The sequence below is a fragment of the Phascolarctos cinereus genome, unplaced genomic scaffold (assembly GCF_003287225.1).
Source record: "Phascolarctos cinereus isolate Bilbo 61053 unplaced genomic scaffold, phaCin_HiC Scaffold_2;HRSCAF=192, whole genome shotgun sequence".
Classification (NCBI taxonomy): Eukaryota; Metazoa; Chordata; class Mammalia; order Diprotodontia; family Phascolarctidae; genus Phascolarctos; species Phascolarctos cinereus.
In genome coordinates, this window is record NW_027555625.1 from 409,367,535 (window position 1) to 409,381,195 (window position 13,661).

At 40.0% G+C, this 13,661-nt stretch overlaps 1 long non-coding RNA gene across 1 annotated transcript; it reads left to right on the forward strand.

The window, feature by feature from the left end:
* The first annotated feature begins 400 nt into the window (after positions 1–400).
* On the forward strand, positions 401–7,948 carry LOC144455664 (uncharacterized). Its single transcript, XR_013484385.1, has 3 exons — positions 401–528; positions 3,770–3,896; positions 7,613–7,948. It is a non-coding gene; the product is annotated as an uncharacterized LOC144455664 (long non-coding RNA).
* Positions 7,949–13,661: the final 5,713 nt, after the last annotated feature.

Sequence of the window (13,661 nt, forward strand, 5' to 3'; positions counted from 1 at the left end):
GGGAGCCCTTCTGTCCTCTCAGAGACACTTGCTATCGGCCCTGCCCATCTTGGGACACTAGCTCTGTGCTCCTTATTAGGAGGTCGGTCTTTGTCTCCTTCTCAATGGATTTCCTACTGTGGAATTTTCTAAGGGGAATCTATGGTGGAATAGAGCATAAACCTGGGCCAATAGCTACATCACAACCCAATGGCCAGCTTTGTTTTTCTAAGCCATTGGGGGGAACTTGGGGAAGAAAGAAAAAAGAGAGTGAAATCTTCCCAAGATAAATAGTAAGTCTACACTAAAGCGTATTTCATCTGATCAGCTTTTCTTCAGCAATCCGTGCAAGCAGTTCATTGTGTTGGCTGTGTTAAACAGGAAGCTGCCCATCTTCCTTCCTCTCCTCTCCCTCCTCCTTGCAGACTCCCTGCTTCCATTCGTCTCTTTCTCTCTCTCCTGCTCTCTGCACTTGCTGTCCATCAGTCTTCACCAGAGAGAGCCAAACTTTCATCCTTTTCGGCTTGGAACTCCGCAGTTTATGTCCTGGTAAGCGACTGCCTGCATACCATTTTGTATTGTGATCCGGTGGTGAGGGAAAAAAAAACAAAGAAACAAAGAAACAAAAAAACCCCACTGGCTGTGGAGTTGGAGGATTTGAGGTCAAATCCCACTTCTGAAATTTGAATGAATGACTGAATCAAAATGCATTATAAAGCACTTACTATGTGCTTTGCCACAGTGCTAAATGCAGAGGATACATATATAAGCAAGCAAGGCAGTCCTTGCCCTCAAGAAACTTACATTCTAATCAAGGAAGGCCTAGGGAACGGCCAAACGGAAAAGTATTTGGGGTCATAAGGCAAATGAGTAACATGGCATTTGCAGGAATGGTAGTGATTTAGTTCAGAGTTTCCACAGCTGTGAACTGAGGGGCCTCCTACATGAGCTGGCCTCCTACACACCTGATAACTGATTGATATCTGCCTATCCTCTTATGTTACAGTAAATTGTGCTGAAAAGGGTCTAGGTATTGCTGGTTTTATTGCTGGTACTAAAAGTTATAAGCCTCAGGGTTGCTCATTGATTGCTTCTGTCACTGGGTATCTTGGAGCTCTGATTGATTTTAAATAATAATGATAATAGCAGTAATAAGAAAAATGGTAATTATAATAATAATAAGCTAATATCTTAATACTTTTATTAAAAAACAAAAAGCAGTTATTTTATTCATAAATGCAATAGTCTACAGAATATTAAATACTAAGAGGGCCTTGTCCCTGGACTATTTGAGAAAGGTGATTCATTGAGGACACCTACTCTGTTCGAATCAGTATCAATCCACTTGATATCATTCTATAGGGGAAGTGATTATAAGTTCTATATATTGGGCCCCATCGCTATGAGCTGCAGGTTGTACGTTCACTTGCTTAATCATAGGAAGCTAACCAAAGGCCCTCCATCCTTGTTTTCCCTTGTCATGATGACCAAGCCCAGTGTGGCAGAGGTGACTCAATTACGTGGACAGCCCTCCAATTTATTTTTGTACCTCTGGACCCTTCTCTTTTGTCCAACATGAGCAGGTGACCATCTTATGGCCATCTTATGGCCACTTAAACAGTGAAATACCCCATACTTCACCTATTCTGTGACCTTCTCTCCCCTCCTCCAGCCAATATATCATTGTTGGCCCTCAAGAGCAAGGTCGATCAACAGACGAGATTCTGTATTTTACCTTTTTTTTTCATCTTTGGGTATCAAACTCTGTAAATACAAAGTCCTAGAAGAAGGAGACAGCTCCGATCATGAGATCTGAGGTCCACTTCATTAGGGGGAACCATGGACCCTGCAATAAAGTGCCTTTGGCTCAGAGTTTTGCCTCGGTCTCTTTTACTGTAGGATGGACAATTTTAATCATCACATATTCATATCTGAACTCCATAAAAAAGATGAGAATGTTCACATATTAATAATTTCTACTCTATCAAGATTCCTACGGTACCTTCCTCACTCCAGCCCTGAAAAGTGACAAGATTATCTTCTTTTTACAGATGGAAATTCTGAACGTGAGCACTGAGTTACTTGCCCAGTGTCACGTAGGTAGCTCAGTATCGTAGCTAGGAATGAAATCACAAGGTCCTAAATTTAGGGCTAGAAGAGACCTTAACCCTAACTCATTTACTGAAGTTTCAGAGGTTGTGGTTTGCTTAAGGGCCCATTGGTAGTAAAAACCATTGCCAAGATTTGAACTCAGGGCTCTGGTTCTAAATATGGCACTCTTTCCATTGTATCATGCAAATTCAAGCACACCTCTATATGTCATTTTTTACTCCCTTTCTTCCTCATCCAGATTCCAGGCTCTTGAAAGGGGTTTGTCTTGTTCAGAGGTTGGGGAATTAATTCTAAATAAAGAGGGTGAGGACAGATCAGTGCCAGACTGTCACCAAGTAGCAGCTGCCTAGATTTCTTTCTGACATTGACATAAGCCTTTGCTATAGGGCATTGAACACCAGGAGGCCAAAAGGCAGCTGCTGAGTATTAGAGTGATGGGTTCACTCCCTTGGGAGACTTTGAAGTCCCTGGTATAACTCAGAACCAGAATGGGACAGAGAAAGCCTAGAGGAATTGTCCTTACTTAAGGCCCTCAGAGGTTCCAGCTCAGTATTAGAAATTCAGAGGGACTATGGATTATTAAATGGGACTGGGGCCACCATTGTATGGTGGAAAGAGGGCTGGTTCTGAAGTCAGAGGACCTGGGTTCAAACCTTATCCCTGATGCTTACTACTTGTGTGACCTTGGGCAAATCACTTACCTTCCCTGGACCTCAGTTTCCTCTTTGGTGAAATAAAGGGTTGGATTAGAGGACCCAAAGTTCATTCTAACTCTAAATTTATAATTCTATGATGGAAGATGAGGGTATCAGCCATGTTGAGGAGTCATCCAGAGGGAATAGGAGGATTGAAAAGGGAATGCTGAAGCTGATGACTACTCCTCCTCCTCCTCTTCCTCTTACTACTACTCTATGTGTCATCTCTCCCTATTAGAATATGAGCTACTTGAGAGCAAGCACTGTCTTGCTTTTCTATTTGTATTCTCTGTGCTTAGTAGAAGGAATTGCATATAGCAAGTGCTTAATTAATGCTCTTTTCATTCATTCATTCATTTTTATTTATTCATACTACCACTACCACCATTATACTACTATTACTGGCAATTTACATTTTAAGGAGTTCTTTTCTTCAGTGAGTTTTTGTGTCTCTTTTACCATTAGGACAATTCTGTTTTTCAAGGTGTTATTTCTTCAGTATTTTTTGGTGCCTCTTTTGCCAAGTGATATAGTATCTTTTCATAATTTTCTTGCTTCACTCTCATTTCTTTTTCCAAGTTTTTCCTCTACCACTCTTATCTCTTTCTTTAACTCTTCCAGGAATTCTTCTTGGGCTTAAAATTGCATTTTTCTTTGAGGTCTTGCTTGTAACTATTTTCAAGTTGTTTTCTTCTGAGTTTTTGACTTGGTTTTCCCTGCCAACATAGTAGCTTTTTATGGTCAAATTCTTTTTGTTGTTTGCTCATTTTTCTAGTCTGTTTCTTAACCTTGAACTTTATGTTAAAATTGGGCTTTGCTCACCTTGGGGTGGGGAGGGATTTTCTCAAGCTTCAGGCTTCTTCATGCTGTTATCCTCAGAGCTAGTTCTTGGGGTCTGCAAATTTTTGGTGCTTCCAAGGTGGTGTGATCCTGGGAGAGGTATAGTCATTGCTTTCATGGTCTGTGCTTCGGTCTTTACCCAGGAAGGGCCTCTTGTGACCTGCAACCACAAGCACTAGCACTATCTTTACCTTGGAACTGTGGCCAGGGACCCTGCTTCCTTGTGACCACTCACCAGCACTCCCCTCTGTCTGTGACCCAGAGCTGCAGGTAGGTAATACAATTGCCCATCAGTGCCAGCTATATCAGTGCCAGCAAAGGGTTCCCTGTAATCTCTTTCTGACCATTTGTCCAAGCCCCTTATGTCTTTGGGCTGAGAGCTGTTGAAACTGCTGTGGTTGCTGCTTCCAGTACATGTGTGGGCTCCAGCCAGGCTTCCAGCCTGGTGTCACAAACTTCTCCTGTCAATCTCCTAAGTTTTCTTAGGTCAGAAAAATGTCTCACCCTGACCTTTTGTTGGTTCTGCCTCTGCAAAATTTGATTTGAGGTGTTATTTTAAAGTTGTTTGGAGGGGAATGTTGAGAGAGTTCAACTGGATTGCCTCTAATCTGCCATCTTGGTTCCATATCCCTGCTAATTTACATTTACAAAACATTTGAAGGTTTAAAAAATAACTTTACATCCACTCCTGCATTTCAGGCTTCTAACAGCCCTGAGAAGGAAGGAAAATCTTTATAGATAGGAAAACAGGTTCAGAAAGGAGAAGTGACCAAGATCACACAACTTATTAATGGCAGAGATGGAATGGAGCAGGTCTTCTGATTTCAAGACTCAAAATTTATCTGCTTCATCACCAGGCTCTACAGAGGGGTCAAATCACATTAGGCATTCAGAATTGCACTTCTTCACTGCTTCAAAATATCTGTGATCTCATCAAGGTGGGTCATCTCTCCACTAACATAGACCACAACTTTTCCACACCTTAATGATGATTTCATGAGGTACTGTGTTCCAAAACAAATTCTTACTCAATGGGCAATCTTCTGGTGATGAGCCTTTCTGTATTTAGCTAGGCTGGTCCTTGTGCAATGAACTCATAGTCCATTGTTAACTCCCAGCCTCCTGGGAGGAGCTGTCTGAGCTGAAGTTAAGGCTGTCAAAGACCCAGGGTTACTTCCACATCTCTTTGAGGCATAATCCATGTAAATTTTCATTCTTACAATTTTTCCTTGTCTCAAATCCCACTCTCTTTGGCAAATCAGATCCCCAGAGGGCTTGCTGTATCTCCCCCAGCAGGGTTCTAGGGGTAAATTTAAGGGATTTTTCTCTAATGTCATTGGTTTGAACCCCATTTTGTGTATTTCACCCTCTCATAATAATTAAAAAGTGATTAGTGCCCCAATATAATTTAATCTATTAACATGAATTGACTCTTTTTTTAGACAAAGGGATATTTAATGAAAAGATAAAGCAAGACAGAAGTTACAAAGTATTTTCTCCAACTGAGTCTCTCTTATATCACCTTGGTCCTAAGGACAGTAAGCGCAAAATTAAAGCAATTGCTACAGATCATTCACTCTACACCAAGTCCATTCTGAATGTAGCATGGCCAATGGGTAATGGACAACTACATTGTAGAAGATGAATCTCAGATACTGGATCCAGTTCACTACTGGTGTGTATCACTCCTCACTAGCCCTGGCTATAAGAAACTCTTATATGGATTCCAGTTCTTGGACTTCTGGTAGCTCATTCTTATAACTTTTCAAAGCTCAAAAAGTCATAGTCGCCCCCAGTACTCTTTCACTTAAGAGCAAGAAAGAATAGACATAACGGAGGCAGAAGCAATATCAGAGCCATGAACCCATGACCCATAGCCTGGGTAGAGAGAAAAAGGTCCTTAACTTCTCTCCTCACCTGGGGCTTAGGAAATTTCATCCTCCTCTCTAGAACACAAAGAAAGTGATTGATCTGGTTGATTAATGCCTTTTGTATGCACACTCAGTTTTGGTTCAGCTATCAATCAAATTGTTCCTCTTTGACATGTGGTAAGTGGGCAGAAAACAGTCATAGAATATCTGGATATGCTTTGAAGTCTGCGTGGGGGATTATATCAGGCATGGCACATTGTAGATGATTATAAAGATAGAGTTCTTAACTACCACTTCTCCATTACATAGGCATCAGAGCTTAATTTCCTTTGGAAACCAATTTTAATTGGTTTCATTGGAACCAATGATCATATTTTACACAAAGATAATTTTGAATAGTGTGAATTCAAATACATGGAACCACTTCATAGGATTATTCAACAGAGGCACTAGTCAGAGGTTCCCAAACTTTCTTGGTTCATGGAGCCCTTAGCTTTTCAGCATTCCCCCCTCCCATAGTTCCCCTATACTAAAAGAAATATACGATAGCTCTATTTATTAAATACTTAGGCTGAAAAAAAATTTAAAAATTAAAAAAATACTTAGGCTGAAAACTTAAAATATCCTTTGAACAGTATGGGAAGTGAGGATCTGGGATGGTCTAGAAAGGACTTGTTTTGAAATAAAACTTGATCTGGTGGAAAAAACAAAACAAAACAAAACAATTCCAGTAGCACTCGTATGTTGGTATGACTCTGAGGCAGTGTGGAATAGTGGATAAGGCATTGAATTTAGAATCAGGAAGCCCTGCGTTTAAAGTCTCACTCAGATAATTGCTAGCTTTATGACCTCAGGCAGGTCACAATCTCTTTGGGCCTCAGTTTTCTCTCCTGTAAAATGAAGGGGTTGAACTTGAAGGCTTCCAAGTTTCCTTCCAGATCTAAATCCAAGATATGTGAGCTATTTATTTATTCATTCTGTTATGTTCTGACCCAGGCAGAGAAAAAAAACCTTCCTCAAGATTGGTTATGGTGGTGAGGAGGGAAGGACAGTTTCCACCTGGCATTGAGAGGAAAGCACGTATACCACAAAAAACTAGGCCAAGCTGGTGTGAGCCAATTTGCAGAGCACCGAGTTCCAGAGGACTGAGAAAAATTGAGAAACCAGGTGCAGATGAGGAATTAAGACTAGGGAATCCTTACTAGATTAGAAGTCACAGTCCAAGGAGTGTCAGGGGATTGACAAATTGTCTGACTCAACCTGATGCTCACTGAACTTGGAGTCACAGGACCTGAGTTCAAATCCTGACTTTGGCCATTCCAAACTATATGACCTTGGGCAAATCACTTAAATTCTCTGGGCCTTCACTTCTTTATCTGTAAAATGAAGAAGTTGCACTAGCTCACTTCTGAGACTCCTTGAACTCTGTATCTATGATCCTATAATCCATGGAGCACTGGTTTCACTCTTTCATTATAGCGGCTGGTATTCCTCAGCACTGGGTCATGCAGTCATGTCCGTGTATGGAGTCCATCAATTCTCCTGCCATCTTAGATTCATTCATTCATTCATTCATTCATTCATTCATTCATTCATTCATAGGATCATAAAGCTTAGAGCTGAAAGTGTCTTTAGAGAACATTGGTCCAATTCTCTCATTTTACAGAGGAGAAAACTTAAGACCCAAGATGGCAAAGTGATTTGACTGAGGTCATGCAGGCAGTAAGCTGGCATTCGAATCTAAAGCCTCTGTCTCCAAATGCTAGAATGCAATTCATTCATTTGTTCATTAGTTCATGAGTTCACCCATTCGTGTATTTATTCAGTGCTTAGGTTTGTATATTAGGTACCTATCCCAACAACTATCAGAATCTCATTCAAACGCAGAACCTTTTCTTCTTAAGAAAACCTTAGTGATGATCTAGTTCAGAGATCTCTCACAGGCCCGCAGTTTGTACCACCCTTGAGCTAAGAATAATTTTTATATTTTTAAAGTTTTATTATATTTTAAAATGTAAAAACCAAGGGTTATTTAAAAAACAAACAAACAGGGGAAGGGCCAGATTCAGCCCTTGGGCCACATTCCTGCTCTAAACTGTGGTTTTTATTTTAAAGATGAGAAGACTGAGAGATGAATTGACTGACCCAACAACAAACAGGGAAAGAAGCAGAGCCCGGATCCAAAACCAGGTTCTCTGATGACAAATCCAGGATGCTTTCTACTCCATTGTGCAGGGGGTCATCTGCCCCCTCTAGATTATAAACCCTCGGAAGATAAGGACCATGAACTCAACTTCTAAATCTTCTGCGGGGCTCCACTCAGCACCTTGCAATGTAGTAGACACTTAATGAGTGGACTAATTGCTAGGGAAATGCTTTCAAAAAATAAAAAGAATCCTCAGTGGGAGCCCTCATACTGAGCTTTGTCTGTTCAGAGCATTTAAAGTTCTGATGCTGAGTTCAAATCTAAATTTAGGCCCTTGGATTTCTGTGTGGGATTGCTGGGTGCTATCATACCCTCTTTCTTGGTGCACACAAAATGTTCTGTTGCTTATTGGCATCTGAAATATGTGTGCTTGATTTCCCCGAGTTAAATATCCTACCCTCTGCCGAAAATCACAAATTCAGCCTACGAACACATAAGTGGAATTCCTGAAAAGCTTTCAAGGAGTCCTTTCCAGTTTGCAACATGTGGTGTGCTGGGCCTGTTGGCCCTATTGGAACATTTTAGGCAAAATGAATTCCCTAGGTCTGGTGGTTTATAAAAAAATTCTTCAGCCCAATGAAAATCTGGCCTTCTGGTACTAGTTATGGTACAATGAGGCTCTACAATCCCTGTGCCTCTAGTCAATAATTTAAAAATGTGTTTTTCTTCATTTGCCAGGACCAGTCCCTAATCTGACTATTCTCACCCTGGGACCAGACTTTTAAGTCTATGGAGGAAGTGATTTAGGTGGTTACCTATGATTTCAGAGATCTGGAAATGGAAAAAATATCCTCTCACCCAAACATCCCCCAGAATAATGAAACATTAGCAGGAAGGGATTTTGGAGATCATCTCTAGTCCAATCTTCTTATTTTATAAATTAATAAAATAAGTGGTGGAGGAAAAGAACATGGGGTTAGATGAACCAACACTGAACACAGTACCCCAGCATATAACCCAACATCTGACACCCACGAGGCATTTACTATATGCTTTCTGGCTTGATTTGACACGCCTGAGGTCATACAGCTAGCAAATTTCAGAGACAGCATTTTATCCCAGTTCAGTGGCATTTGATACAGCAGATAAAGTACTGGGCTTGCAGTTTGGAGAATCTGAGTTCAAATTCTGCCTTAAATACTTGTTATTTTTATGTGACCCCGAGCAAGTCACTTAACCTCTCTCAGTCTCAGTTTAGGAAACTCAGTTGAGGAAACATCTGTAAAATAGAGTTATCAATAGCACCCATCTCCCCGGGTTGTCATGAGGATAAAATGAGATAACACACAAAATGCTTTGCAAATCTTAAAGCATTATATCACGATTGATATTACTATTATTGCCACTGCACCACAGTATCTCCTCAGTTACTGATCAGAAGTGCTTAAATTCTACCATTAGACATTCATTCCTTAGTTCTAAGCAGTTGTAAAACTTTTTGTTCTCAGCAGCCCTTTATAGTCTCAAAAATTATTGAAGACCTCCCAAAGAGGTTTTGTTTATGTGTATTATTATATCTACTGATATTTATCATACCAGAAATTAAAAGTCTTAGTGTTATTATAAAAATAAATAGCTTTAACCTAAGAGACTGCTGAGAGCCATTGCCTTAGGGCCTTAAAGACTTTTCAGTGTTCTAAGATTATATATTTACTTCTACAGATCGGTCAATGTGTCTGCATCTCTATATCTATAGACATAATGTTGTTGTTGTTCAGTCATTTTTCAGTTGTGTCCAACACTTCATGGCTCTTTTTGGGGTTTTCTTGGCACAGATACTGGAGGGGTTGGCCATTTCCTTCTCCAGCCATTTTATAGATGAGGAAACTGAGGCAAATGGGGTTAAGTGACTTGCCTAGGGTCACACAGGTAGGAAATGTCTGAGGCTGGATTTGAACTCAGGAAGGTGAGTCATCCTGCCTCCAGGCCTGGAGCTGTATACACTATGGTGCCACCTAGCAGCTCTAGATATGATATATATGTAGATTAAATAATCTACATATCTATCTATATTTACATATATAACATCTATAGATTATCAGTCAATACTAATACATATATATATATATATATGTATGTATGTATTTATGCAAAAAATTCAAATTAAATTCCCCAGGGAATGACCACATCTCATTAGAAAATCTTTCCAAGTGCTAGTCAATCAATTTTGTATTTGCCTACTTTGTATATATTCACATTTATTAACTTTATACTTGTTATCTATATCTATATCTATATCTATATCTATATCTATATCTATATCTATATCTATATCTATATCTATATCTATATCTATATCTATATCTATATCTATATCTATATCTATATCTATATCTATATCTAATCTATATCTATATCTATTAGAGGTGGTTAACTGGGACTGGAGTCAGGAAGACCTGAGTTCAAATCCAGCCTCGAACACTTACGCTGGGGGAGTCACAATCTTGTTTGCCTCAGTTTCCTCATCTGTAAAATGAGCTGGATAAGGAAATGGCAAACCACTCTAGCATTTTTGCCATGAAAATCCCAAATGGGGTCATGAAGAGTGGAACATGACTGAAATGGCTGAACAACAAAGTATATTTTCACATGTATTTGTTGCTTTACTCATTAAATTGTAAGCTCATGGAGAGCAGGAATTGCTGAATTGTTTTTGTACTGGTATCCTCAGAGCCTGTCAGTGTCTGCAGGACAATAGGTGCTCACTGAATGCTTGCTCATCGATGGCTTGATCACAGAGCGCTGCTGTGAATTGTGTGGTATACGGACCTTCGTGCTTGTCTTTGACCAATTCACCCTTCAACATGAGCTATCTATAAAGCCGTGAGGGAATGTGGCATAGAACTGGGGCCTGGAGAGGAAAGGTGAGGGCATGTGGGGACATCCAAGGTTGGCAGCAGATGGAATTGGCACAAACTGGTAGGGGGAAAGTTAGGGGAAGACCCCACAGATCAGCCAGGCTACCCCTAACTCAGGACAAACCTAGGGATGAGACTTATCTCTTTCTGTTGCTCTGAAGGTTAGAGAGAAAGCTATGGGTACCAGAGGAGTCACGGGGCTATGAGAATCTCATTTCGCTTGTATCTGAAGACTACTAGCTCTCTGACAACGCAAACTTCCAGCCATCGTTTATTCATAAGCAGATTGTTTCACTGACTAGACATATATTTGATCAGGGCCAGTTTTGTGATTGTTGAAGCAAAGCAGAATGAATGGTGGGAGTCACTGTCATGAGATTGGGAACATTTAATCATCTAATGCTTTCTCTTTTCTTCCTGGATTCAACTCTCCAAATTTACCTAATGATAAGTTTTAATCAGTAATCATGGATTTTAATAAGTAATTCATTAACAGGCATTCATGAAACACCTACTAGGTATATCATCACTGAGGGGTACAAAGATGAAGACAAACTATTCTCTGCCCCCAATAAATAGAATTACATTCTATTGGGGGAGACAACATTTATACATCCATGTATATATACAAAAATCAATACAAGATGATTAATGGTAGGGAGGACTAGCGACTTGGAGAGTCTAGAAAAGTCTCGAGTGGGAGGAAGCTTTTGAACTGAGTCTGGAAGAAAACTAGACATTCTAAGAGGCAAAGGTGAGGAAGGAGTGCATTTTAGGGGTGGTGGACAGAGTGCAAAAATCCAGAGGCAGGAGATAGAATGATGTCTGTGAGGTAAAGCCAGAAGACCAGTTTGAGTGAATGAAAAGGAGTAGTGCATGTTGCTTTTACCCGTAAAAAAAAACTTGGTATATCATCTGCATGTGTGTGTGTGTGTGTGTGTGTGTGTGTGTGTGTCTGTGTCTGTGTATATGTATGCATATATATACATGCATATATACATATATATGCATGCATCTATATGTGTGTGTGTATACATGTATGTATAGTCTTTCCTTTCACTTTCCTTTCTCTCTTTCTTTTCTCTCCTCTCCCCTTCTCTTCTCCTTTCTTTTCTTTCTCTCTCCTCCCCTTCTCTCTTTCCCCTCCCCCTTCTCTTCCCCTTTCCTCTTCCATTCTCCCTTCCCTCTCTCTTTCTTTCTCCTCCGCTCTCCCCTTCCTTCTCCCTCTCCCTTCCTGTCTCCTCTCTTTCCCTTTTATTTTTGCAGGTTCTCTCTGCTTTTGACAGTCAACCTTGGGCCTTGGGATATATGAAACTGACCCTAAAAGTCAATTGCAGATAATGCCTGAAAAGCTCTTTTCCTGTGCCACACTCGTGACCCACAGATGCCACCATGACACTGTCCTACAGTGGCCAGAGAAGCAGACATTGCACTGAATGAGTTCATTCACAGAGGTCCAAATTCCCAAAGGTGGGGCCTTTCCCCAGATGCTCTACAGCATGGCCTAAATAGAGCTTGTATGAAAGAGCTTTAGAAATACAGGCTTAGTACTCCCTGGAGCTCTGCTTCACTGGCCTTTTGTGGCCTTCTTGCCTTGTTTGTCCTTCTCCAAGACTACACCTCATGTCTCAAGCTTTTGCTTTTCTGTTTGTTTTAGAAAAATAAGGTAAGTCCATTTTAGAAAAAAGCAACTCTCTCCTCACCGTCCCTCTCTTATCCAGCCTCTTTTTGAAAAGTATGGAATTGAATCCTAGACAAGCATCTAAAAATAAAGTTATCCACATTTTGATAAAAAGAAAAAGATATTTTAAACTTTAACAAAGTAATAATAATAGCACTTTATTTTTTCTGTACATACAATCAACCACTTTTCCATCCCTGTACTTACAGGATTTAAAGCAGGAGGGGATTTTTAAAAAAAATCCAACTCCTTGTTTTTATAGAGAAACATAAAACAAGGCCCAGAGAGGGTGTGATTTGCTTGAAGTCACACAGCTACTAAGCAGTAGAAGTAGGGTTCTGGGTGCTCTGCCATGTTTACCTGTGTGATCTTGGGCAGGGTGTCGAACTTCTTTGAGCCTCAGTTTTCTAGTCTATAAAATAAGGATGACTGCTTGTATCACCTGTCTCACCAGCTATCATATCACGTATGATCATGTCTGGAAAGCGTTTGTAATCCATGGAGGGCTCTTTAAGCGTGACCTGTGAAATGTGGCCTATTGGTATTGTCCTTTTGTTTGCTTCGTATACTGGTCACAAAACATGTATACCATCTTTCTCGCTCTGTTATGCTTGCTTTTCATCATCTCTCTGTATCTCTTTATGTTTATTATAATTTATAATTTCTGATGGCATGATAATTCTCCATTATATTGAAATACTGCAATGTATTTTGCCATTTCTCAGTTGTTAGACATGCGGGTTCTTTTGATAGAATTTTTTATTTGAAATAAAGCAATTCTGAATATATTTGTACAGCGAAGTCAGTTCCCCCGTACTGTCTAGTGACATCATTAAAATACAGTGCCAAAAATACAGACTCCAGAATGAAGGGGTAGGATCAGTTTTATGCTGGGTCACTTTCTAAAAGGCATAACTTCATGCCTGTGTGACCTTAGGTGAGTCACCTGCCCTCACTGAGCTTCAGATTGCTCTTCTGTGAAGCATGTTACCAAGAAGGTGTTAAGGTTTCTTTCCCCACACTGACACTGCTTCTTTTTGTTTGTAGCTATTTCTGCTAATTTGATGTGTGAAACTGTGGCACCTTCATGGCATATTATATTTGTCTTCCTCCAAGTTTTAGAGAGATTTAACATGCTTTCAGAGGGTTTTTTTTAAAAAAGCAATTTGTATTTTTGCCTTTAAAAAAGCTGTACATGTCCTTTGACTATTTCTGCACAAGGAAATGGGTGCTACACTCACACATTTGTGTCATTTCCTCAGAGATTCCAGATGTCGGATTTTTATCAGATATATTTATAACACAGATTTTCCCCCAATCAGTTTCTTTTCTTTTTTTAATCTACTCTTAAAAAATCTAAATGTTTCATGACTTTAAATCCTCTTCATCCTGCAATTGTTACTGGCTTCAGAACTAGTG